This window comes from Athene cunicularia, assembly GCF_003259725.1.
Source record: "Athene cunicularia isolate RWA chromosome Z unlocalized genomic scaffold, athCun1 chrZ_part1, whole genome shotgun sequence".
NCBI lineage: Eukaryota > Metazoa > Chordata > Aves > Strigiformes > Strigidae > Athene > Athene cunicularia.
Genome location: NW_020799142.1, coordinates 14,267,200 through 14,294,547, shown reverse-complemented (window position 1 = coordinate 14,294,547; position 27,348 = coordinate 14,267,200). Strand labels below are relative to the sequence as shown.

Below are 27,348 nucleotides of genomic sequence, written 5' to 3'. Positions count from 1 at the left end.
CCAACCAAATCCCACCTTCCCAGAGGATTGGGCTTATAATAATTGGCACAACTGGGAAGAGGTAGAAAAACAGTTAACTAATGCCAGAGGCGTAACTACATTTGGAAAAAAATAAAGGTATGATTTGTAAGATGTTGGGAATGTGCCTGGAAGTTGCCTGTCATGAACAACAGAAGTTTAATTGCAAAATACAAAATTTACAAAATGAGATTACAGACCAGAAATCCACCAATCTGCTGTTATCAATTAAAATAGAGCAGCTGCAAGGGCAATTTAAGGAATCCCAACTGAAACAACAAAAACTGGGGGAACGCGTTGAAATGATGCTAATGCAGTGTCCGACCCACCCTGATATCATTCAAATCAGAAAATTGATTGTGTCTCCTGAAGATTGGGATGATAATATTTGGAGCAATACACATAATGTCGACTCAGGCAAAAATGATTTTCAACCGCCTGAGTCTCCTCCACTTGTAGTCAGACCAATTATTAAAACAGAAGTCAACAGGATCTCGGGGTGGTGTGAGAAGCCACATCGGCAAAACAACCCCTTTTGATCCAATTCAAACAGCAAATTTACAAGATCATTTTGGCCCTAAGCCTGGAGAAACTGAAACTGAGTACCTATGGAGAGTGTCTCTAAACGGGGGAGATAGAATTTTACTAGATGTCAGTGAAGCCAGTGGTTATTGGGGTCCTGGTGTCTTCTTGGATGCTGGTCCCAACCCCCCGACTGACCCCCACTCACTAACAAGCAGAGTGGCCTATTGGGCTGGTGGCATTGATGTGTTAGAGAGGGGAGAACCTCTGTTGATATCTATCAAATCTCTAAACGACCTCTCCACAGCTTTTACAAAAGCTGCCTGTATCCAAGCCATGCATCAGCGTAATCCTACCGATGTTTCTCTTTCAGCACCTGTAGCTCCTGCTATACTCAAACTACTAATAAAAGGAGCCCCCGCCATGCTCAAACCTTTTCTCATTGCAAAACGGGATGAGATCCAGAGAGACTTGAAATTATAACGAATTGATAAATCTACCACGAACTGTTTATAATAGTGAGGAAGTAGACTTAGAATTAAAAGGATTACCCACTTGGGCCACATTAATGCATGAAGCTATAAACCATGCCTGAGAAATGGGATGGAATGAAATTCCCAATGAAACAAAAAATACAAGTCACACTGTCAAGCAAATTAAACAATCGCATCAAAAGAATTCTCAGGAACAAAACCCCCCTGACCGACAATCCAGGGGTCAGGAATGGAGAAATGAGCTATGGAAGCAAGCACTGTCACTAGGAATTCTTAGAGCCGCGATTCAGAGGCAGCCTACTGGCGTCATTCTGAGCCTAATTCAGGCATTTCAAAGATGTAACGCTCCAAATACTCCAACTTCCCCATCGCCAGCTCCCAGGAAAAAAGATAATCCTTTCCTCCCTCAAGGGGATCAGTTACAAAACACAAGATCGAAAAACTGATAAGGTCCGGACGGCAATTGGGCCTGCCAGTCCGGCAAGTAAAAGCTTATCAGTGGATAAATGAGAACGGCCCTTACATTCTAATACCAGTTGGTCCGCAACAACAATTAATATATTTTTTAATTGATACTGGTGCACAAATTTCAATAATTACACAGCGACATGCCGACAAGCTAGGCATACGACCTAGCCGGCGAAAGGTTAAAATTACCGGAGTTACAGGAACTAGCGCTGTGTGCCAGACAGCAAAACTTAATTTGGGGCTCCCTGGCGAAAAACGTGTAACTCCTCTTTGCTTTGCGATTAAGGAGCACTGTGAAAACATCCTGAGTTTTGACACATTGAACGGCCGCATCGGGCGTTTGCCAGACGGCAGCCTGTGGTCCTGCGGTTCAATTGCCAACCCTCACCCTAACAAAAATCAACCAACTGCCACAGTGCGTGTACTCCGTGCAGCTCCAGCACTTCCCGAATCAAAAATTACTAACGTCCCACAGTACCCTATTTCTGCTGCAGCACGAACTGGGATTTCTAAAGTAATTGCAGACTTAGAAAAACGAGAGATTATTTCCCGAACTCACTCCCCATACAATTCTCCTGTTTGGCCAGTCCGTAAACCAGATGGGAGATGGCGTTTAACAGTCGATTATCAGCGTTTAAATGCTAATACAGCCCCATTGACAGCGGCAGTCCCCAACATTGCAACTTTAACCGCTACACTGCAAGCAGCCGCACATCCTTGGATGGCAGTGCTAGATGTAAAAGACATGTTCTTCATGGTCCCCTTAAGGGAAGAAGATAAAGAAAAAATTGCCTTTACATGGGAGGGTATCCAATACACCTTTAACAGACTCCCACAGGGATATAAACACTCACCCACAATTGCTCATGCTGCACTTGCTGAACTTTTACAGACAGTTTCACTCCCTGAAGAGGTAAAACTGTATCAGTATATAGACGATATTCTAATTGGAGGAACCTCTCCTAACAAGGTGGGGGAGGTGGCAGCAACAGTTTGGCCAGCATTGCATGAGGCACAAATTGAAATTCCACCTGAAAAATGTCAGGGACCAAGTAAAGAAGTGAAATTCCTGGGCACTTGGTGGATTGCTGGAAGTGCAGCAATCCCACCAGATACTCTAAATAAAATAGAACAATCAGAAATGCCACAATCTAGAAAAGAATTACAACAGCTAATGGGTACTTTTGGATACTGGAGAAAACATGTACCTGGATTCTCCATCATTGCCCGTCCACTGTATTCACTTTTATGAAAGGAAAATCATGGAGATGGGACTCAGAACACGAAGAAGCAATTAAAACTCTGCTACTGGAATTAAAAACATATCAATCCCTAGGACCTGTTCATCCCCATGATCCTATTATAGCGGAATGGGTTTTTGCAGAACATGGTACCTATTGTAATTTATTTCAAATCGGCCCTGAGGGGCCAAAGAGACCTTTACTGTTTAGCTCAACTGCATTTAAATAGACAGAGCAAAGATATTCGGAGTGGGAAAAGGGTCTTTTGTCTTTAGTCCGTGCAGTTAAACAAGTTGAGAAAATTCATCAAGAACAAACTGTTCAGACCAGAGGTCCCTTTAATTTATTAGACACAATCCTAAAAGGGACTGCTCCCCCAGAGGGAATTGCACAAAAACCTACAATTAGGAAATGGTGTGCCTATCTAGTAGGTGTGGTAGATGAAATGCAATTAACTGAAGGACACACAAAAGTTTCTAAATTACAAATGCCTGTTAATACTGACCCGCTAGCATTACAACAACCATTTAAACCTTCACCAATTTTAGATGCACCCCCCTTCACTGAAGATTCACCAACAGAGGGTGTCTGGTTTACTGATGCCTCAGCAAAAAGAGTGGATAGTAAATGGCGATACAAAGCTGTTGCATTAGAAATCAAAACAGGCAGACAAGTTATTGAAGAAGGTGAAGGCAGTGCTCAAGTAGGAGAGTTAAGAGCAGTTGTTTTGGCAGCACAAAATGAAGCAAAAACCATTTATGTAGACTTTTATGCTGTCTGGGCAGGTGCCACACAGTGGCTTTGTCAGTGGGAAGCCCTAAACTGGGAGATAAATAAATCGCCAATCTGGAGGACTGCAGACTGGCAGTTACTATTAACCATGGCCAGAAAAACACCATTCCAAATAGGATGGGTAAAAGCCCATGCAAAGCCCATGCTAATGACAATAAACCAGCTACAAATTGGAACCAAAGGGTGGATAAATTGACAAAAATTAGGAAAATAGACATTGAAAATTCTTCAAACCCCACATGGTATCGATTAGGAGAATGGTTACATCAAAAATTAGGCCACACAGGTCGAGAAGCACTTTACTTTTCAGCTCAAAGCCGGGGATGGCCTCTCAGTAGAAAAACATGTGAAACCATCCTCACTGAGTGTCCCCAGTGTAAATTAAAATTGCAGATGGACCATCCTGCCAAAGAACCACCTTTACACATTAAAGAGGGGAAAACTTTGTGGTCCACTTGGCAAATTGATTACATTGGTCCTTTAAAATCCTCTGCTGGGTACAAATATATTTGAACAGGTGTAGAGATAATATCTGGACTTCTTACAGCTACCAAGTGCCAAAAGGCTAATGGACAGAATACTATTCGAGGCCTTTCCTCAAGGTTCTCAATTTTACCTGTCCCTGATTCAATCCAGAGTAACAATGGCTCGCACTTTACCAGTAAAGAAGTACAAGAATGGGCAAAGCAAAGAGAAATAAAGTGGTATTTCATACACCTTATTAACCACAATCTAATGGTATAGTTGAGCGAGCCAATGGACTGCTAAAAATGTATCTTAAACCACATGAAGGACAATGGGACAGCTGTCTTTCTGAAATTATACAGCAGTTAAATAATCGGTATGGTCCCTATGGAAGCCCAATTACTCGAGCCGCCTTAACATTTTCTTCAGAAAAAACCCTGAACAACGAGCACACCTGGTCCTCAATGAAAGCAGGACTACCTGTGGTGGCAAAAATACCAACTGTAGGAACAATACAAGTAACCCTGGTCAAGCCACAAGGACTTATATCATGGGATGCTATTGATAGTAACGGAATAAAACATAAAATCAGTACTAGATGGATTTATCCAGCATCCTGAGGGGTAACCTGAAGTGCTAAGGCTTGGACAATAGGCCCAAGTCAGAGCTGATCTATAAATGAACTCTGTATATCTTATAACTGATAACCAACATGCTAACAGGTATTATACTAAGTTATAATAAACCACCTATCCTAATGTAAAGGGTGCAAGTGTTGAAGCCTGATCAAAAGGCTCTGAAACAAAACTGTTAACTTAGAATGTAATCCTTAATAATACATACATAGAGGATGTCTTGAATGTATCTTTCCTTCCCTTTGTATGTGAATAGAACAACAGAGTCATGGAGGCAGGTGTCTGTCACAGAGACCTGATGTGAGACCTTGCACATAATCCCATCAGATAAGCAGAGAAACTCCTTTGGCTTCTTCCTTGAGCCCTGGCCAGGCTCTGGGGGGAACCTAATGTGAGACTGAAGCCAGATGTTTCCGCTTGAGTATACAAGGCTGGACCTGCTCACAGCGACTTTGGAGGCCTCACCTATGGGTGGACGCACCACGTAGGACTTCCCATTTGCAGGGAAAGGCTCCCCAAATCTTCACTGTGACTGGGGCTACCCAGCAATTGCAGATCTGGATGATAGTAAAGTATGCAAGTGGTGATGTATCTTTCTTAATCACTATTCTCTCCCTGGCAGTAGCGATTTGATGCATTACTCTGTATGTTCCTAATTGTTTAAGTGCACTATTCTGTCCTGTCGTATATTTTCCTATATTATTATATTATTATTTTGAGTAGATACACCTACTTTTTCACTCTGGGATCTGAGTCTAATTGATATCCCTAATCAACAAAACATAACCTGTTCAGTCTCCCCCCCCCCCGATTTATCTTTTCTTTCCTTTTCAGAAATAACCAACTCCACCAACGACATCGTGGAAACAAACACCACATCCAGCAAGGCTATCAGCAGCACTGTGGAAACAACCCTCATCTTCAGTATAAGAACCTCTGCAGCATTGTGCCTACCCATTTACATGCTCTATGCACAGAAAACTGGACAAAAGACTCTTATCATGGTTCAGTATGATATAGAAGAAATACATCAGCTGCTAACAAGTCGAAAGGGATGGAGAACATTGGTGGTGGGAAAGCTTATTTGGATGGTCACCAACCACAACAGGACTGTTTAATTCCATGTTCTACCCAGTCATGATTTTCTGAATTCTAATTTTAATATGTTTACTGCTCATAATTGTGTTGTATATTAAAGTTTGGAGAATGGTTAAAATTGCTCAGTTACCAAAGTATCCCCGTGTGTATACTATCCCAAAATAATTTTTTTTCCTGAAGCTAATCAAACACAAAATTTCCTTCAATTATAACTAGATTATGGCATCCTCTGTTTATAGGCATAGAGGCAAGAGGCAGCCACACTGCCACTCTATGGACAAGATAAATTTACTTTAGTCACGGGGTGGATTGTGGTGGTGCAATTCTTACCCCTCCCTGCCCTCCTTGTTGGGCTGCTTGGTGCCAGGTGTGATTCCATCCACATTCCCCCAGGCCATACACCAATCTGTGGAGATAAGGACTGATAACCTTGAGGAGCCCGGCTCCTGCCCCTCCCAATTGCTTGGAAAAGGTTATAATGGCCCATCATCTCCTGATGGCCTGACACACCTGTGCCTGGGATGTGATCAGATGGAACAATAACAGGGTTGCATGTTATTCAAATTCTTGTGCAACTGCTGGAAGGCACCAGATAGTATTTGACAAAAGTCAATTATCTTGGACCCTATAAATTGCGACCACCAGAGAGACCCTTTGAGCTCTCCTGGATCGCAGCGGGCCTGTGACCAGCATCTCCCCTGAGCTGGGACGCCTCTCAGGTGTTGTCTGCTCCAGAGGGAAGGCCAGGGCGAAGTCCACCCGCTCGAGTATCAATTATCGCCCGTTGAGGAATGCCAAGGCATTGTGAGTATTTGCTCTAAACTCGAGAGGGAAATTTTCTTTGAGCTAGCTTCTATTTCACCTGTTTATTGGGGGGTGTGTGTGTGTGCGTGTGTGTGTGCATACGTACCCTTACCCTTGTTCCTGTGTGCTTGTCCCTTTTGTGTTTATTTTACCAAATCCAAACCCCTTTGTTCCTGTATGTATATGTCTGGTTTGTGTATGCGCATGTACATATGTGTATAAATTAAGGTACCGTTAAGTAAATTAAGAGTGAATCTTGTCATTTTAGAACCTGAATAAGTCGCTTTTCTTTCTGAGCTATTTTGTATTGACAAATAGTTGTTAGTTATTAATAAATCTAGATTATTTTCTTAAATCATTACCGTGTCAATACTTTCATCCGTGACATCCTCCACTTAAATAATCTTGGTAGCATCACTTAAAATTAACAAGGTTATTCCAAGTTAAAGCAATGGTACACAAGAATGCAAATAAACCTGTCTTTTAGCATCCTTTCAGCACCATTTAGACATGACAGAGGTCTCCTGTCAGCAGCAGAGCCAGCCACCAAAGCTGGAGAAATAATTTTAATGGTGTCTGATTTCCTACCCTTAGAAGTATTTGTTGAGATCTGCTTCAATCCAGGATGACTTTGGGAAGCTGATTCTCCAGATACATGAACTGTAACAAGAGATGTAACTCATGTTGAGAATCTGCTCTATCTGAAGATAAAGCCCATTAAAAGTTCAAGGGTAATGTTGGTTGTCCTTAGAGAATGTAGTTATATTGTTTAAACTATCACAGTCAAGCATACAGTGAGTAGAGAGAAAAAAAATTTGAGGACAGCTTTAACTGGTCTGTTGCCAGAATTGAGGCTTTATGTATGGGTGCTGGGGCTGCACTAGGAGATAATCCATTGCCATCACAGGCCACGGAAGAGAGAGAATTCCTAATTCTGAGGCTCACACTTGGTGACAAGTGGCTCAATAGCTGCATCAGGGTGAAAGAAGACAATACAATGCTTGGGGTAGTCCTAGAATGTAGTTAAGTCCTAGATGTAGTTAACCTATGCCTAGAGCAGGCTTAGTGAAAACATGTGCCTTTTCACCTCAATTAATTTGAAGTGTCATTTTTGATCTGACATAGGCATTATGAATAATCCACCATGTTCATGCATTAATGGTGAATCTGAAGTATTTTTTTCACGTTATTATTGAGTAGTGCTAAGATGCGTGTATTGTAACAGCCACCAAATTCATAAACAGCCTCCAGAGAGGAAATGTTCCTCATAGCTGATGTAGCATGATCAAGGCCAAGGTTTAAAGATGCTCACTTTGAAGCATATTAGAGGTCACTAAAGACATGTCAAGTGGTCATAAAAGCCTGAAACACTCAATTAGTAGTTGTTCCTTTCAGTTGCTCTAGTAATAAAGTTTTAGAGAGAAAAATCTATGAACTTGATTAGGACAGTTTGCACCATTCAGAGTTATATACTGTTCAGGTATCCAATTTTTTCATGTTTAGGTTATACTTGCAGCTGAGACATTACTATAGATATGTTTATTATGTAGAGATATTAAGTTTAAAAGCTTGAACTCTGGGAAAATAAAGTTGGAAATTGTCAAGCAATTCTCCAAATCCAAGAGACATCCATAATTCAGATGCACTAAAACAGGCCCAGAAAATTTAATCATCACCTCAGTATCTTTTTAAAATATTATTCTGTACCCATTTTGCAGTCTACTGATCTGCCTCACGTTTTGTACCAAAGGTTTTCCTACTCAGGTGGGAATGGTGGATGTCCACAGTGGAAAAGGAGAGCATTTTAGATGGTTTATGTATGATTCAGACTAATTTTTCTAATGTTGATTGTCCATTTTTAGTAAAAATCTGGATTTTAATCTAAATGCTTGTGGCATTAAACATTGTTTCTTTATAGATCGTAGTATAATAACAATTTAAACATAAAAAGTCACATTCCACTGTATTTATAGGCTTGGAAAGGTACTAACATGGAAAAAATAAAATTTGACAAATTATAATATCATCCAAGGGTATTTTAGGAAAACATATGCTGATAAGTGGGTTTGTTCTTCACTATCATGTTCATATTGTGTCATGTTCGCTTTTTCTGTTCTCTGCTTTGTTTTGGACCCTAAAATCTTCTGCTGGTTCCCACCTGGCAGAGAGAGACACCTGGAGATCATAGATTATCAACTGAACATTTTCCAGGGTAGATATTCAAAGAGAAGACAAATCCGAGTGATCTTTAGCCTTTCTAAAGTATACTTATACTGTGTATTGTACTGCCAATCTGTGAAAGAGACTTGAATCTCAAAGCATTTAAACTTCCGTTTGCTTGAAATTCTACATATTTATGAATGTCATATGCCCTGTTCAAGTTTTAAAGTGTTTTAGAGCAATTTGTAATTAAAGGAAAAGAGGGTATCTAAGACTTCAAATACATATATTCTTGCAGTGAAAAATGGGATTAAAGATACTATTTTTGTCTCTAATCTTACTTTCTTCATTTTTGAGTTAAAATGGTATTAGCTTCTTTATGTGTAGCTGACTCACCAAAGCAGGACTGCTTCTGTCATATTTTAAATAATCAGTGGTCTGTTTTCATTAATTTGACAAAAAATCCTGAGAAATATTTGCCATAACAGCGAAGGGTTTTACTTTAAATAAATATTTAATACCTTCCTGTGACTCATAGCTGGGACAAATGGCCAGAGGAACTGAGCTTTCATTTATTATCATCAGAGAAATAAATTTAAAAACCCCAAATGTTGCTAACACATTAATCAGTATAATTGGTAATCAAGGAGTGCTTCTTGTCTGACTGCTGAAGATATGACAGTGTCCCTCTTCTCCAGCCACAGTCTGGGGACGGAATGGGCTGTAGGGCCAGGGCAGGTTGCCTGCAGCTGATACAATGTGACCCATGAAACAGTTTCACTTGCATTTTCTTTCGAAAAGTATGTGCTGGCCTGCAAGGCTGTCTGAAGGGTTACAATGGTCTTAAAAGTTTCATTTTCAGGACACACTTGTTTCAATGAGGTTTAATCTGATGTGTTTCGTCTCATGAAATTCAAGGTGACAGGGTTTTTTTCCAATTTTAAGGGGGTTGTTGATGTCACCTGGTGATTCACTCTTTCTGGGTGTCTCACATATTTCCGTATTAAGTATGGAAGTGCTCGGGCAGTTGGATTAGATGTTTGTTGTAGGTCCCTTCCAACTGAACCATTCTAGTCTAAATTGAATCAAGTTTTTACTTGTCAAGTAAAAATCTAACCCTGTGGACTCAACAGCTATTCTTAATTTTATAGATTTTTTGTCTTTTCACTTGTTATAAAAGAGGGTTAGTAAAATAAATAACTACTGGTTTAAAGTCAACATATGTGTTTTAAATAGTTAAATTTTAGAACAAGTGGAAAGAACGGTTTTGTTTGCAGGAGTTCAGTTTCTTGTGAGGACCTCTGAAATGCAAAGTATTAGGCTTGACTGTGTGTGTATACTTCATGTTGTTAGGTCTTTACACTATCAGGGATGAACTGACTGCACCTCTTTTTTTTTTTTTTTTTTTTTTAATTTTATGGATTCACTCCATTCTACCAGAAAATAGCAGATAATTGCTCTATTATGTCTATTATGTACCACTGCACAGGTCACAGGTCTCAGAGAACTAGAATGTGTATTATATAGCAAACTACAACATCTGTAGATACCAAATATCAACTAAATAAATGTTAATCTCTCATACCTGAAGTTTTTATTCATAAAATAAAAAGTTGCTACTGTAAGGTCAGCATATTACACAATTATAAGATCCTAGCTCTTACTACTGTGAATGCTAAGTTTTTAAGACAGTCCTGAATTCCTTCTGTGTTCTTTGCTGTACTTACCTAATTACTTACCTAATTTTTAGCATAAACTCCTGGGATCAGATCTTACCTGTAGTACTGTGACAGTACAATAAGGCATGATGGATTGTTTCACACACTGTGAATAATCCCAGAGATGTTACATAAAATGTTATTAAGCCTGTGGAAATGGTGGAAGCTGTTTTTCACTCTGTTAGTGAGGACTACCACAGTCTTACAGTAATCTACACGCAAGTTGAGATACAGGGCAAATTTATGCATGTTACTGTAAAATAAATGAGTGTTATGTCTAAAATGGTAAACTGACTGTAGCTGAGAATTGGTTTTGATGCCTGTTTGCAAACCAAACACCCTTCTTGCAAGAGAAACCTTTAATCTCTGAAATGGTCCATCATCGTGGGGTATAAATTCCTTGTTCTTATGCTGAGATGTCAAAGGATCTGCCAGTGCTGCCTCATGCTGTGCCTGGCATCTGCTGAGGATCAGAACAGCCAGACTCTGTACAGAATTAAAGTGAAGCTCAGTCAAAGACAGAAGTTCCTCACTTCACATGAAACCAGGCTGAGCAGATGACTTCAAGGCCAGTAACTGACATGGTTATTAAATTGCCCAGGGCATCTGAAATAACAGAGTAATTGTGTAAGGACCAAAAGGTAAATAAATATTAAATCAGCTGTAAAGCAATTGGTGTAATGGCAGTGAAAAATGCAAGGCAAATTGGGTAATGAGTAAGAGTATTACTTTCTAATCTCTTTCTAACACCTTACTAACTGCAACAGTATTAACAGAAGGAGCTAAGGAAGTACTTTCCTTCATTTTCATTTCTTCACATATGTGTTTTTCAGCCACAGATTGTTCCTCTTCATCTCTTTCTTCCAATCACTCAAGTCTTGTTTTCTGCCCCTTTATTTCCTTTGGGTCAAGCTTTGATAAGCACTAAACATAAGCTACTTCCATTGCTTTCACTGGATTTATCTAGTACTCAGCAAGGAGATGATCTGAAGGTCATCAATGTTACTGTCAAGTTCAGCATGGGTCTGGTTCCTATCCAGTGCTCCCAGCTTTCAGAGCCTATGATCCACTGTTTTAATAAAGTGATGCAGCTGTATTAATGCTGTGGACAGGACACTTGCCTATTTCCATGTCTTATTCAAACTATCAACAATATCTTTTTATAGCTCTCTACACGTCTTTCACACACAACTTACCATGGGACTTGCTGAAGCATTGATGGGTAGATATAATCATCTAAGAGTCTCCTAAAACATTAACTACGAAAGGTTTTATAGAAGTCATGACTGTTAATGTACAGTGTACGTAAGAATGTGCTAGCGGATTTGGGAGAATGGTATAAGATATAAAATCCTGTGAAAAGAGTATAAAGAAGACACAGTTAATGAATATAGGGTGGCCTCTGTTAGGGATGGGATATGAACATCTGTATCAACACGTGTATGTGTAATAGGGAAATCAAACTCCGTGATAATTCTGTATTTTGCCAAAGTGACATAAATTTTGGACCAAGTCTCTTCATGGCCATTCATCTGTTAACACTTTGTTGAAACAAGTATGTTAGAGCCTGTCTTTCAGACTTGGCTCTCACAAAGCTGTTTTGTGAGAAGATCTTAGTGCTGGCAGTTCTGGAGAGCAGATATGCCACCTTAGAAATCTTTGGGAACACAGTGCTGCCAGTATATGTTTGCTATTAGAGGACAGCAGCAGCAACTATGACAATAGATTTGTGTCTCATCCATGTTTTGGGTTGACATAGCACTTAGGGATATGATGTATCTGAGAACGGTCAGTGTTAGGTTAAGGGTTGGACTAGACGATCTTCAAGGTCTTTTCCAACCTAGATGATTCTATGATTCTGTGATTTTCTGAGAGCCAAAAAAAGCCAGAAAAATACTGCTAAAAATACCTGACACATTGCAAATTTGATTCCAGGTTTTGGTTTTGCAAGAGTTTTCCCTCAAGATGATGAGGAATAATGGAAAATAACATTAAATGTCTGTGTTCTTTTATAACCAATATTATGTAAATATAATATATAACCCTGACTGAGTAATTAAGGTCTTATTGTTGCTATGGGGGTGGCTAGTAAATTTAGCCCTGGTTTCTTCCACAGATGTGCTGCAACTGAAGCTAATGGTTGTAGCTATCCCCCTCCCCAGGTATTGGCAAATGATGCAAGTAACACTTCAATGTTAACCCCTAGCATTGCCATGACAAGCTGGCAGGTGGATCACCCTGTGGCAGTGGACGAAAGTCAAATAGGGAAAAGAATGAAACAAAGCTCTAGAGAAGCCTATCCTCTAGGAGACAGAAGATCGGGAAGACATTCATGAATGGTTGAAGGCAATAAACTTATGGTATGACAGGATGTGTGTGTGGACCTGTGTTATAATAGCATTTCCAGTGGCTGTAATGCTATGCATAAAGAACCAGTCTTGATGTCTCTGTGCATTCATAATGTTCACAGCTACTGATGAGATATCTAGGAAAGAAGTGAAATCTAGGCCAGCCTGGGAGATTGAAATGCTGGGGTTTCAACCCCAAGCCCCAAATTAAGGTTGACATATGTGTGATTCCCACAGCCCTTCCCAAAGGGGGGGTGAGTTTGCCTTTAGGCTTCCCTCCAGGGTGCGGCCAGACTGGCAGGGAGAGCCATTGGGTAAATGAGCCCCAGGTGTCTGCATTAAGTAAGCAAAGGTCAGGTGTCCCACTGAGGGATAAAAGCTGGGACCACTTGCAGGCAGGGGCAGTGCCTGTCTGTGAGGTGAACGCACTATGCAGAGTTTCCTGTTGGGGAAGGACCTCCTGCCTCCCTGGGACTGGGCTCCAGTCAGGTCTGGCCTTTGTAAACGCAGGCTGTGTAGAGATTCAGTGTGTGGCTTCCTTGGTCTTATGTATTTGTCTTGTTGACTCGGTTGTCTCCTGTCCCTTCTATGGGAAACTGCATTTCCCCATTTATTCCACCCACTGTTGGTCGTGTGGTGTTGTTGGGGTCAGTGGGATTGATGTTGATTATGTATAATCTGACTGACTTGTTTGTATCCCCGGCACTCACCCATGTACTGACCTTTTTGTATCATATGTATGGTTATGGTTCATGTATGGTTATTGGTTCATCTTTATGCTGGCTGTGTCCTTTATGCTAGGCCTGATAATTGGCAAAACAGAGATGCAGTTGCCTAAGCTCAACACTGCAGTCTGGGGAGCCAGCCCACAGGCAGGGGAAATTGCAGAGCTTGGCTTGAAGAGGAATGAAAATAGCAGGTTTGACATGGCAAGATGGAGAGGCAGTGTGAGGGTTCAGTGGGAGATCTTGCCAGTCCTCTTGACAGACCAATTTTGCCAGTGTCTCTTACTCTTCCATTTTCTATCTATATCCATTTAAATGTCTGAATGTCTTCAGCTCATTCATTTCCCAGAAGGGTCTAGCCATTCTGATAAAGTGATTCCTGTCACAATTTCTGCCAGGTCTCACTTCATTTTCTTTAACAAAATGAAAATTGAATTTTAACTGGAAAATATCTTGCAGCGTGTTGCTATTTAGAACATAAATTTGGCAGAGTGGGAAAGAGTCTGGGACTTATTAGTTTAGTGGGGGTTGTTGGAAATATATTTAGAGACAGAAAATCAGATGAGACAATTTTATATAATACTTCTCATTTTAAACTGTTTTGAATTGCAAACACTAGTGCAAGCTGTATGCACTACTTCTAATTCAAATACACTATCCCAGGCATCAAGAAACTTGAAAAGCCTGAATGTTTCTGTAAGCAACAGAATACTTGTGTGAAAACTATGTATCTGATTTGCCTATGGAAAAATGATAGAAGGAACCCATAATATTTGTTATGAAAGTACTGAAAATAAATTATGTGAGTTTTGTATAGTTTTAAATAAGGAGCAGTCCAACCTCAAAGCATGAAACAGTTTGTGTAATACATATATGCAAATAATCACTTTGAAAATAGACTATACTTGCACTATTTTTTTAAAAAACAACATTATTTTTAAAATGTTAAAAACAATTATAAAATTTTAGTGAAGCATAAATGTAGTTAAACAATAATACTCATATCTGATAACTCTTAGCATATTCCATTCAAGAATATCAACACATCTGTGAGCCTGGATTTAACAAGTCCATTTTATCTGCTGTCCTAAATTGCCATATTAAGTAGTTGAGGCTCAGAGAGACCATAGTCAAATGTTCCCACTTATCTTGGATGATGTTATTGTCTGTGTTCAGGACTACATAAGACACTATCTATGCTTGAACAAAATATTCAGATAAATTACTAATATGATTGATTTTTCTCACAGGAATGCCTTTGCAGTGTTGCATCACCAACTGCTGATCACAGTAGGAGAATTATTCAATCTTTATTATCATCAAGGTCATATACAATGTCCATGGAAGACACATGTGTGAAGGAATCAGCAGGAGGTTTTAATTCCCCATCAGGCACATCCAGTTGCAATACAGCTGATACTGCAATGGTATTAAAAACCTGAGCTATATTGTAAGCTCAAAGTGAGTGACAGGACTGGGATCTCTCTAAAGGTGAAATCTATATTGAAAGAATAATTCAGTCCTTATATTAATATGTCCTCAGTGATATATAATGTGAGGCCTCTAGGCACCAAAATGATAGGAACTTAAGTTTGCTTTACAGGGGGATCCTGGAATCCTCTCTCACTGTTTATAGAAAATGTGAAGGCTATTAGTGAAAAGTAAAACTGTTAACTTAAAACATGCCATCAGGAGAAACACTAGAATTTAAAAGCGATTGTGACAACTGCATTACTAAAAATTAACTCTCCATGGAAATGAACTGTTGTCAATCAAGTTGACCTGCCACTATAACTGGAATGTAGGGCACCCTTTTCACCAGAAGACTATTGTCTCTTATTATTCAGGATCTATATTAAGGGAAAAGAATAATAAAACTTAGTTTAGGGCAAGAGGGGATGCTTCAGTCCAATCCTTTCACCTCCGACATTTAGATAATGTTCTACTTCATGTGCTAGAGAGACATCAATTACAGTCCACATGTTAATTTAGCAAATGGAAGAAGCACATACTATACTCACAGCACTGCTAAGTACAGATGAAGGCAGGTTTAATAGGTTCCTGACCTAATATATGGATAGATATTCCATAGCATTTCTTCTATTCAAGTACGTCCTTACTGTTTATGCTGTATGTGTGCTGCTGTGGTTGCTTCTGAGAATAGATATTTCATTTTACTTTATCCCAAATGAGTGATGTAAATAATAGACCAAGTGCCAGGAGAACACTGAAAGCAAGCAGGCTGTGAGGGCATGCTCAGCAGAGCCACTCTGTTCACCTCCACTCAGGTATGACATAAATATTGTTCAGCACAGTGAAAGTGAGAGAGTGGCCAGCAGCCCCCCACCATATCCACGGGGTTGTAAGATGACCCACGGGGTTTGTGCTAGCCATACTGAATGTCTTTGTGTCTTTAACAAATACTAAATCAAAAATCATTGACAACAGAGTAAAGCTGTTCTGTAGCTGCTATGCTTGTTGTGTCCTGCAGGCTCAGCTCAACTTAACTGTGAACTCTATCTCCCCAGCTCCCACCACCAGCTACAGAAATACTCCAGACACTCAGTGATTCAAATTTCCTGGCTTTTCCTTTCTTGACCAGTCTTGCTATTTCCTAGTACAAACCTATGTCTAATCTTGGGGGGTGTGTGTGTGCATGTGTGTGTGTAAGGAAAAACGTGGTTCTTGGCAGCTCTCACCCCCACTTCTACTCCTGCACCCCAGTGGAGAGGCAACAGACTGAAGGCCCTGGGCTGGTGGGATGCTGTTTTCTTGTGAAGGAGAAGTTAAGCTCAACATCTTTCGGGGAGCACAGAGGCTCATGCACGGACAGGGATTGCTAGTCCTTCTCTGGCCAGCCCCAAATCTCTCTTGGATCTCTCTGGTCACTCCCAGACTCCCCTGAGTCCACACAGCCCCTCAGTGCTCTACGATTCCCCAGTCCTCTGCCCTGGTTATCCCACAGAGCCTGCTCAGCTGTCTCTGAAAAAATGCATCTTGCCTTCAGTCCTGGAGGTGCCTCTGACAACTTTGATCTATGGAGGCTTGAAGCAATGTGAGCGAATGCAATAGCTATAAAAAACCTGAAGGGCAGACAAAATATCTATTGTCACAATAACTAAGGAAACTGATTTAAAGGGATTTGTTTAGATTTAGTGAGCTATGCTTTAATGCTTGTTGTAACATCAGGAATGAAATGTTGAAAGTCAGCATGGACTTGATAACTTCCTGCTATTCTCTCAGACAGTATCTTGAAAAAACATGCACCAGATTATATTGCCTGACTTGCAGCATATGGGTACAGTTATTCTTTTTTTCCTTCAAGTGCAGATGAAGTCAAGATCAGATGTGTAGTTAGCTGCAAAAGCTGGATGAAGGAAATATCAGATGTGTAGTTAGCTGCAGAAGTTGGAAATAGTAGAGATGCTGTGAATGTATCATAAAGCTATGTGCTTTATAAAAATGGGCAGTATCAGATAGATTAACCAAATGACCTTTTTTTTTTTTTGTCAAATCAAGTATTCTGTAAGTGGTATGTATCAACAAGCCTCACTGCATGGCAGGAAAGCTCTTTCATATTCCTCAATATTTCCTATTCTGCGAGATCAGTTACATCAAAATCACAATACTGTTATGGGAGCAGGCTATAAACTGGGGTTGAACAGAGTACAGAATGACTAGGATATTAGATCTGGTATAGATGTATTCACTTTTAATTAAGCCAGAGATTCCTAGCATGACTTTTGGCAAGAAGGAGACTATTATGAGTTCTGGAAACCACACCTTGCCATTAAACGAGGATATCACAAAATAAATTTGGAGATTAGAAGAGAACAATAAATAAAAAATAAGAGAAAGTCAAGAAGTGATACTCCCAAAGTTAAAAAAAAAAAGAAGTGGGTTTCATTATTTTCTTATTCTGTTGGAGATTCCTGAACATCTTAGCTGAAAGCCTCTGTCTGCCATCGATATGAAGGAGGGGCTGCAGTGGTTGAAAGACACTCCATCTCCCAGCTTGGAGGCCATGTGTTGCTCCCTTGGAAAGTGATGGCCAGAAACCCTATGCATTTGAATGCAGAACCCATACTGCAAAATTAAACCCCACAAAGAACTTTGTTCATGCCATTAGATCTACGGGGCAGGCTATGCTGCTAGTGAGCAAAGGTATGGATGTAGTGGAAGTTTGCATTTCATACTCTCTAGCCATGTTGTTAGTGTTCAGTAAGTAATTGGTATCTTCATGCAGGGTGAGGTTCATTTGTCCATGTCTCTGTGTAGTTGCAATAAGGATGCATTTCGCTACCTGACCAGGTGCTGTAGGTCCTCCTGTTACTATAGTGTTGGAGGCTACAAAGGTTTCCTAATTGGTAAGGAGATTATCTAAGCAGTCAGAGAAACACAGTCTTTAGGACAGCTGACAGAGGTCAAGATAAGACTTCAAGAGCTGTTAGGGTCCTAGCTGGAAGCAAGTCATTCAGTTTCTGGACAAGGGCTTAGTAGTAGAGATACAAATAGGGGAAACAACCCTGAGGTGCTGTGTACAGGTGGGACAGTGTTCCAACTCCAAGCCTGAGTAACACGTATGTCTGCTCTTCCTCTCTGCCTGGTTCCCATGGCAAACATGGTCTAGAGGAAGCCACAACACATCCCAAAAGGTCCCAGCTTTGTTAGGGTAGACCAGAGCTGTGGAATGCCTCTGGTAGAAGAAAGCCAGAGAGGGTGGTGGAGTGGTCAGCTAGCTATGCCCAGGGAACGTGGAGCAGGTGCTTAACAAACATGAAACCTGAACTTGTGGTGGCACTAATTATACCAGCCATGTAAAAGCGAGCAGATCTTAGTGTTAAGCTTCTCAGCAGTTTGTGCAAACTCAGTGCATTTTTTTTTAACATTATAACTTGGAATACTTGTCCCCCTACCCTCCCTCACCCCTTTGCTTTTATCTGTTTCTTTTTTGCTACAGAGGCAAGTAGTGTTCTGGTTGCTGGTATGCTCTAGCAAGCTGCTTTTGTATATCGTCCTTTAAAGAAAGCTTTTGCCAGTTGAAAGAATAGATGTAAGGCTGCTTAATTTCTTGGAACGAGAGAGGGGCAGGGAAACATAACTAACAGCTTGAGAGCAAAGTATGGATAGCACAATCTCCAGACTGGAAACAGTTCTAAACTGCTTGCCCAGTGGCACTGGCACTGCTTTGCCACTTCCTTGGTGTTCATGTGTAAAAACACATGTCCTAAATTTACTTAAAAACAAATTCATTTAGAAGATCTAGAGATTTAAAATGTGTTAGTCAACTAGTCTGAGGTTGTAATGAAAATTCTGCAGCAGTATTTTTAGTTTGTGTCCATTTTGCAGACTCTTAACAATTAATTTGAGGCTGGTTTAGTATGAATAGTCATTCACCATACACCAGGACTATTTTAACAACCTCTGTTGTCATGTGACAAATGCAAACCCTGCAGTTTTCTCTAGAAATCATCATTTAATTAGCAGATGATATTTAGGGAGTTCGCTGACAAGTTTTTCCTGCCTCAAGCTGCCATTGGTAATTTAGCAAAATGTTGAAAATGAAGGATAAAAACCTGACATAACCTTAACATTTCTTAACATTTTCTCATTTAATTTGGTGAGGAAAGTGATTTCTGACATACCATTAGTATAGTTTCTTCATTTCCTGGCCTGCTGACAGTGGAAAAGTCCTTGGCTGCCTGCATACTGGCAAGAGGAAGAGTTACTGCATGTTGCAGAGCTACCAGCATCCCAAGGGGAGAATTGACAACATCAGCAACTTGCCAGTTTTGCCCCTTCCTGATATTCCATGTGGCACTCAGTAAAACACTCTGTGCACATACCCAAAATCATGCACCACCTCTTACCCATGTTGAGGGAATTGGGTCCAGCATCAGTCTGGCAAATCCACTGGGAGGATGTGCAAAACTGTCTGTCTGACATACCAATGAGATTATGAAAATAAATGCTTATCCATTTTCCACTTTTTAGCAATCTCAGCCTATTTTAAATGTTTTATGTGGCTCTCCATCACTGTAAAATTAGAACAAAGCTGTCTGAGAGCTGCCTGAGTTAACAAAGGCATGAATGTTCATCTTAAATCCTATTCTTTTGAGGGATTTGCAAGGACTGCTTCCAGGCTGGTAGAAAAATAGCTGGACCTGTTTTGTGCTTTGTTAGGAAAACAAAATTTTTGTCATGTAGTCTCAGAAAGACTCTGGACATTTTGTTTTTCATGAATTTTTTAAAGCAGCCACAAAAGGATGATACAGCCCCTAATTATGGAATGTATAGAGGGAAAAACTATGGACATGAAAATATGGTGACATCAGGAACTTAAAGCTCTTGCTTGGCTGAACTGATACCAATATTCATTAGCTGAGGGGAGGAGGCCAGCCCATCCACGTTTCTTCACCTTTAGCTGACCATTCCCCAGAGTAATGCACAGAGGGACTGCTTAATCTCGGGTGGGTAACACACAACACACATAGCTATGATGAAGGTCAGGAAAAGTGTGGTTTGTGAACAAGGATACTTATGATTTGATCACAAACTCTGTGGCCATGCATAACATGTGAGTTTACATAACATGCAAGCTAATAACCACTGTGAAAGGCAGAATAAATTCATTTGGTATTGAAAATAATGCTCTCACAGTTATTGAGATTCCTATTGACTTCTAGTGCAGATGTGAGCTGAGAAAGACAGTAGACCTAGTTCTTGTTATTCATGTTACATGTATAACTGTTTCCATGCCCCTGAGTCTGCTTCTATCAGCCTTGAAACTTTGGTATCTCTTTGAAAAATAGCTCACTTCAAACCTCAATTTTGACAAGTAAACAAAAATATAACATCTTGAATGAAGTTGCACTATGGTAACCTTCTTTGGTAACATTCTTTCAGTTTAACTGAAACATGATCTAAAACCTTGGTAGAGAAGCAGCTACATCTCTCTAAAGATCCATGCATGAATAATGGGGGTTTTTGTTTGGTTTTTGTTATTTTTTTTTTACAGAAGCACCTTTGTCAGTTGTCTCTTTGCATGTAAGGTAGGAAAACTGGTACTGACTCCAAGTACTGCTGTATATCTCAGCTGGGTGGAAAGACATGGAGCAGTAGTAATTAGTCCAGTAAACTGGAAGGACTTTAAAGGTTCTCAAAGATAAAACAGAATATGGACACTCACACGCCATTCAAAGTCTGCATTTTCTTCTCATGTGTGTCTGCACTTTTTTCTGCTGGCATAAGCTGAAAAAATGTGATTTCAGTTTCACAACCGCAAATTGAACTGCAGAAAGCCAGAATTTTTGAACAGTTGTTGGAATGAAATGAAGTTTGAGAGCTCATGGATGGGGTTTTCGTCTGAAAGAAGCAGTCAGTCTTAAAAGAGAAATACCACAGCCAAAGAAATTATATCAAAGCATCCATGACAGATTCTCCCTGGGTGGGTGGTTTCCCGCATGGTGGATGACTGTACTCCAGGAGCACCCCTCCGTGCTCCCCACCTACACAGCCTCCCCATGATGGGTCCTGGCTGGTGGTTTGGGCAGTTTGTGGGGCTGTGCCAGCCTCCTCAGTCACACTGCTGCATGAGGGGAGAGACCTCTGTGATGGGGTAAGTGACCCAGGGATGTTTTAGATGAGGGCCAGCAGTCACAGAGATAACATTAGGGGTCCTGGCATGAGTTTGGTTTGGGTTTGTTAGTAAAAAAGTCAGTACATATACTTGTCATACTGCATTTAACATGGGTTGTTCGTACATATGCACACATACAAATGTGTGTGTGTATGTATGTATAATGGTATCTGTCTTTCAGTGTGTATTTTTCATGGGTTTTTTTACTCCCCCTTTTACACAGATTTTCAGACTTCCTACTGATAAGTGATTTGATGCTAATGTAAAAACATAGATGCAATTTCACCTGAATTAGACCTGCAATCACAGTGGTACACCAGTTAACACTAAAGTTAATTTCTTGTTCTGAAATTAAAATAATGAAACGTAATTTCCTTATTAAGTCTCTAGAAATACTCTTGCTTTGGTGCCTGTTGCTTGTCTGCAAAATCGTAACTGTTTTAAGACAAAGTATCTAAGTAGCGGATGTTAATCTGAAAATGCTTTGGATTTAACCACCTTCTTCCTGGTTTATGATGATATTGCCAGTTTTCTGGGCATCTTCTAAATTTCAAGCTGCAGATATTTAAATTTTCACATATCTTAACATCGCAAAACAAGAAAAGCTATATTCAAGTACACACAGGAGTTTTCCAATAAGCTTTTCTGACTATAAACAGTACCAGATGCACTAGAAGGTGTAAAACATTAAGCATAAATTGTTGTTATAGGCAAAGTTCCTTTCCCACCAGAAGCAGTTATCTAACTCACATATTTTTAAAATTTTGTTGGCTATAGTTGCATATATTATTATCCATACTAGTACTAAATTCTTTTTCTAATCCTACTGTTCCTTGGTCTCAGTAATATCTGATGACAGTGGGGTGCACAGATTCATGCTTTTGTCAGGTTTTGAATCCTAATTCAGGAAAACATCCATACAACATGCTACATTCAAACCCACTACACCTACACTTGTAAACTCACAGGATTAAGCTTTTGGCATGCAGGTACATCTCAGTCTCTTTCTTAGGACAGGAGTATGTGCTCAGCTGCTTTTTTTTAATCAGAAAGGTAGTAACGCAGTCATGGTTGGCTGAACTCACGCTTCTACTGGCCACCAGAGCTATAGGTAGATCAAAACACTCCAAGTCTAAGAATTAGTTGTACATAATATTCTTTTCTATGTATCTCATCTTAGGTACTATAGCATTAGGAAGATTTGCACGTCATTAGCGCTGCTAACTTGAAAATTTCACCTCCTGCTGTAGCTGTTTCATTTTATGCTGACGGGCTGCCTGCCAGTGATCAAGCTGTGACTTCAGTGACCCATTAGAGTACCGATTTATGTGTTCGCATGACTCTCTTATCTTGTTTTGATTTTGATCTGTTCTAAATTATTCCTGAGGCTAACTCAGCTACCAGCTGACCCAGGAACTTAGTGACTATTTTCTGCTTTCTTGTCTCTCCTGCTGGCTCAACTGGCTTAGACACATAGGAAGGTGCAGAGTAGCCAGGCAGGACTGAAGCACATGGAACGAGTCTGTTGTGTAAATATCTGAGTAGGTACAATTTTTCAAGAATCATTAATATGTACAAATGCAAGAACCAAAGGAGACAATAAAACCAGAACTGATAAAATGAACAGGAAAGGGGCTAATTAAGGTGAAACACTGAGATAAAGCAGGTTCATACAGGTCTGAAAAGCAGAGGGTCAGCCTTGAATTATATTTGAAACCGGATGGAAACTAGTGTGAGGATATTTGATGATCATGGTGACACCATCCTGCTGCCTGGAGGAACAGAGTAATCACTCTGCAGCATCGTGGATCTTCTGCATGTGTGCTAAAAACTGTAATTAAGAAGTGGGGTGCAGCGATGAAGACAAGCTGCTTGATGACAAAACCACAAGGTAAATCTGGTTAAAAATGTTAGTGACTTCAGTGCAAGATGTGTTGAGGATCTCATGCCCTTCCCCTTTTCCTTTCTTATTTAATTTAACGTGTGTCAGAAATATGCACTATGTTCTGAAAGTGGCTACTTCAAAAGAGAAAGTGTTGTTTCTGGTTTTATATTTTTAGTATTTCCTCAGATCTCTGTTTTCACAGAGAGCTACATTCCTGACCCATGCAGTATCCATAGGCATTTCTCGCTGTGAAGAGACAAACTCTATGCATTGGTAAAGGAATAGAAATTCATGAGAGATCTAGATTTTTTTTAGGATTAAACTAAAGGTGGGGAGCACACATTTCTTTCTGAAATGGTTTTATCCTCCTTTCTGTGCATCTTGTTACAAGACTGTGCCATGTTGCATTACCACCCAATTTCCTGAAAATTAATGTGGCCAGTGCATATGCGATCTCTCTTTCTTGCTCTGCCTTATAACTGTTCTGGGACTAGCTGCAAGCTAAAAAGGGAGAGGAAAAACTGGAGGAATATGATTTAAAATATTTTTCCCATGAGATTTAATTAATCTTAACTATAACCAGACTCTATGCCTTGTATAAGGTTTGTTTTTTAACAGATTAGCACTCATTCAATAGATTTTTTTTTTTATATGTTAATTGCTAATAACATCTAAACATCAAGCAAAGTAAAAGTCCTATAGAGAGAAGGCTTCATTTTATTATTCACCTCATCAGATAAGCAGCATGGCAGAACTCCCGGGAGGCACAGAAACTGGGAACATATCCCATCCAAAACTGAGGCCCAGGTACTACTATGACTTTCCTTTTCTTAAAAATGATTTTCTGAATCCTGAACAATGTGAAGCAAAAACCCAAACACATTATTATTATGAAATTTTGCAATGCTGTTTTTCCTGATGTCAGGTATTCAAGTCTTATTACTTCCCTGCTCAGTAAAAATGAGAATGTAATAATGTATGCACTCAGAAACCCCAAAGGATACAAATGTTATTTTTCTCCTAGCTTTCTAGATTGGAAGAAAAATAAACTTCTTGTTTACCATCCAGGAAAACATCCCCTTCCCCTTGGCATAATTTGTATTTGCAAATAAAGTCAGCTTTGTGGTTCTCCCTGAGATTGCCAGTTATGTGAAATACAGTCACCAAAATAATTATTTTCAAATTTCATTTTTACAGCCTCAGCCTATGGCAAAGCTGTTGCTTCTGAGCTAGAGAGCAGTCCTGTCATGAAATAGGGCACATCTCATGGGCTACTCAGTCAGGCCAGTCACACTATTACTATGATAGGAAAGGAAGCATCATCCCTGATCGGCAAAGGGTAGAGAGCACACCAAGTATCCACTGAGTCTGAAGTAAATTATTTCTGCACAGAAGAAAAAGGAGTCTATTTTGTAAGGTGATGACCCATTGCCTGGAGAGAGTAAGAAGTGTATTTCATGCTTTGAAGTTTAGTGTGCAAACTTTCACTATATAAATTGTTTCCATCGCGGGTAATTTCCTCATTAATGAACTGAAGGAGGCCAAATGAATGTATTATTCTTATGAATTGTAGGTCTAGGACTTTAATTGTGTGAACGCTACATTTTTAGTCATGCTGAGTAAAGAATCAGGTTCCCTGAGGCTGTGCAATCCTCTTGGGAGTTTCTATGTCTTGGCCTGCACTGTGCCACGCATGTTACGCCTCCCTATCCTCTTCAAGGTGTGTTGGCTGTTGCACAAAGCTGAAATGTAAATCTGCATTTATAGCACCTGACTGTTAGCAAAAATTATTCATATTTCCAAGAGAACTGGGGATTGTCTCTCTCCTGGTACCTGATAGGGTAGAAAGAGGATGTCATGGTCTCTGATAGTCCCCCAGCCTGCGCACTCTTGAAGGCTGAGCCAGGCTATAGTTATGCCCTGATTAATTAATTGCTGTGACATTATAATGAGCTGTACTTCCAAGTAAATAGGATTTTAATGCAAAGTTTATAAGTGTGGAAAGAAAAGGAGTTAAATGTTGTACTAGGAGTCACTGAAGGTCATCTTGCACCCAGAAAATTCAGTAACCGGGGCTTTTGTTCACTTCATTGTTACAAGATCAAGTATGCAGGAACCAGCAGTAAAGAAGAAACTCCTGGAGCACTTGTTTCCTTGCTCTGTGCTAAAGCTCTCAGATCAGTCCAGCCTCTGAAATCATGCAGAGTGGTCACCATCTGGGGAAATGGACATTTAGTATTTTTCAGAGTCATGCAGGAGGAAATAGATGACACTTATAAGTATGAGAACAATCCTTAATATGATTAATATGAGCCTCATTAATAAGATTAATAAGCCTTACATCTTCACTTTGCAGTTTTATATTTAAGTTCTGAATAATTTGCAGTCTACTGCTTGGAATAGTAGAGCAAATCTCTGTTGATTTTGACTTTGTTCTCACTCCACATTTATCTTTATCTTATATACTACCTATAAGAAAACAGAAAAAGATGGAAGTTTCATCAGGAGAGTTCCTCTACAAATTTGTGTCAACATTTTAGATCTTTTTAGATTCTTTTAAAAGAAAGTTTGAAATGTAACCCAGACAATGTTATCAATGTAAAAGGATAACTGAAAAAAATGCTTAAAAACCCTCCATGCATAGAGGAAGTAATCCACCAATCCACCCATATGTGTTAGGCTGATTCAGAATTCACTGATCAGAGAGTGACTCCACTTCAGTGTGTTATCTGTGTTTTAACTGTCTGTAATAGGAAGTAATAAGAAGTATTTTCTATTTTATCAATATTAACAATTACATTATTTTTCCACATTTTTAAATAGGACAGCATTCCATTTACAGAATGGCACCATGTAGTATTATTAGATTTTTTTTTTTGTTAAAGGCTGGGATCTTAGATAATTAATAGAAAACTGATACCAGGATTACATTAGTTATGTATTCAGGAAAAATTAGTCTGGATGATCCGTTTACACAGCTTTTTATCTAATATTTACACTCAGCTGATAGCTACTGAATATATAGAACGTTATGGTGACCAATTAGATCTGCCTTTTTCAGCAAACTCTTCTCTGTGTGAGAGTCAAGTAAGTTCCAGACTTTTTATCAGGGGAAGACATACTAGAAGTGGCTCTAATTAAAGATCCCCAAAACTGTTAAGCTGAGGTGAAAAGTGGCGCAGATGAATGATGAATTTTTTCCTGTCTGAAAATCAACCAACAAAATATCTTTAAAAGTTCAAAGAAAAAAGAGGGGAGGAAGAAGATATCCAAAATTCACCTTTTTCATATCCTCCAGCCTTTTCTTTTTCCATCTGTGTTAGACATTCCTGGCACCTAGAACTCTGAGTTGGCATGTAGGTATGAAAGTAAAGGATTATAACGTAGAAAATCTTTGTTAGTCAGTGACCCAGGTGTTCCACTGCACTCCCGGGATTTGACTGAGAATCTCCCAGAGCACCTGCAGTTCTGCTTCTGCCTTTCTGAACGCGGAGTTTGCTGCACAATACCTGAGGCTTTCTGAGGTGCTGAAATCAGAAGGGTGGAAAGTCCCTTGGTGTATTTTACTGTGATGTGAAACATTCAGGTAGTCGTTTCCCTTTTAAATTTTAAGGACTTTCCAACAGCGCTGTTTGCCTCAGCTCTGGGAAAAGAAAAGGAGGATGGTGAGCTTCAAAAAGATTGTGTAAAGTAGCACCACAGGTCACTATGGGTCTGTGCTATGTAGAGTGATAAGCTGTTTAAATTAGTGCAGGTTCCCACTCCTGGGCAGCAGCTGCTGCTATCAATCACTGCACTACACTCTTCCTAAGGCCAAAATTTCAAAATTAGCACAATTATTCCAATTTGCAGTAGATTATAATCTACCTTGGTATCTGTAGTGGCTTAAACTGCTTCTGCCGTTTGCTTAGGTGGCTAGTGATTAATTTGGAAGGAAGAATAATGTGAATGCTAATTCCACATGCTTTGTTCCTCAGCCATCTGTACTGTAAAATTTTGATGAAACTTGCTCCAGAGACTATCAAAGGCAAAGACTGGAGAGACAATTGTTACCTCCTCCCCATGAAGAAGTGGGGTCTGGTACTGCAGCAGGCCATGAATAAGTAAACACTGGAAGAAAGGCTCTTACATAAATTTAGTAAATGTCTCTGATGAATTGTAAGTACAATCAGAGAAGCTGATTTTTGTTTAAAGCTCCACAGCTCAGCGTGTGCTATTGATTTAATACTTTTTTATACAGTTATAGTAATAACTCCTGAGTCAACTCCTAATGCTGCACAGGTAAAAACATATGGAGTTGCAGTGATTGATTTTTGGATACTTTAGAGATCTTTTC

The 27,348-nt window shown here is 39.7% G+C and overlaps 1 long non-coding RNA gene across 1 annotated transcript; it reads left to right on the top strand.

The window, feature by feature from the left end:
• Window positions 1-5,690: 5,690 nt before the first annotated feature.
• On the top strand, window positions 5,691-26,151 carry LOC113489696. Its single transcript, XR_003400081.1, has 3 exons — window positions 5,691-5,759; window positions 22,327-22,334; window positions 26,141-26,151. It is a non-coding gene; the product is annotated as an uncharacterized LOC113489696 (long non-coding RNA).
• Window positions 26,152-27,348: the final 1,197 nt, after the last annotated feature.